Consider the following 258-nt stretch of genomic DNA (forward strand, 5'->3'; position numbering starts at 1 on the left):
GAACTTTCGTAATGAAAAAAAAAATCGAATGGAATGAATCAAAAACACGAGTTTTAATTATTAAGACGAAAAAATTTCTTTATATGTAATCAATTAACCCAAGAGTTTTATCAAGTATTGGCAAGTGTAATTTTTATATCTTTCATCATCTTAATTATCATTCTAAAATCAGCAATTAACTATATAAAGCGTGAACAGAATTAATTGCGTTTCGTCTTCTACATTTTTTAAACCTTGGGTCATATCCGCGGACGAGAA

This window comes from Penaeus monodon, chromosome 33 (genome assembly GCF_015228065.2).
Source record: "Penaeus monodon isolate SGIC_2016 chromosome 33, NSTDA_Pmon_1, whole genome shotgun sequence".
Lineage (NCBI taxonomy): Eukaryota > Metazoa > Arthropoda > Malacostraca > Decapoda > Penaeidae > Penaeus > Penaeus monodon.